This window comes from Myotis davidii, unplaced genomic scaffold, assembly GCF_000327345.1.
Source record: "Myotis davidii unplaced genomic scaffold, ASM32734v1 scaffold2863, whole genome shotgun sequence".
NCBI lineage: Eukaryota > Metazoa > Chordata > Mammalia > Chiroptera > Vespertilionidae > Myotis > Myotis davidii.
Genome location: NW_006294115.1, coordinates 433,042 through 433,495, shown reverse-complemented (window position 1 = coordinate 433,495; position 454 = coordinate 433,042). Strand labels below are relative to the sequence as shown.

General features: G+C 68.7%; 1 protein-coding gene across 1 annotated transcript in view; it reads right to left on the bottom strand.

Annotated features, from left to right (window-relative positions):
* The window catches only part of CD5 (CD5 molecule), a gene marked incomplete at its 5' end in the record, with an annotated part of 11,291 nt that overhangs the window by 157 nt on the left and 10,680 nt on the right, over nucleotides 1-454 (bottom strand).

Here is a 454-nt window from a genome sequence, read left to right as displayed (position 1 = left end):
GGGCAGCTCTGACCACGAGGGCTGCTCGCCCTGCAGGTGCCCCCGCCCCGGGGCGTCCCGGAGGGACGGAGAGAACTCTGGACCCGAGGAGCCGGGCGCTCAGTCCTCAGGAAGCAGGAAAGCCGTTATTTACAAAGAACATATTAAATACACTGGAGACCTCGGCTCCCACCCCTGCCCAGGTGCGCTTCCGTCAGTCCTCCCTGGGCCCCCACGTGAGGAGAGAGCTCCCCACAGACGAGGCGGGGTTCCCACACCCGCCCCCGTCTCTGCTTGGAGGGGCTGCTTGTCTGCGGGCTCTGCCCTCCCAGCTGCCACGCGGGCAGCCAGCTTTTCTGCGGGCTTCGCTGCGGCTCCTGCGGGAGGGCAGGGCTGGGTGCGGGGAGGCCCTTGCCCTCGGCTGTGTTTCCGAGCGGCAGATGCGGCGCTCTCAGGGCCCAGCTGGCTCCCGTTC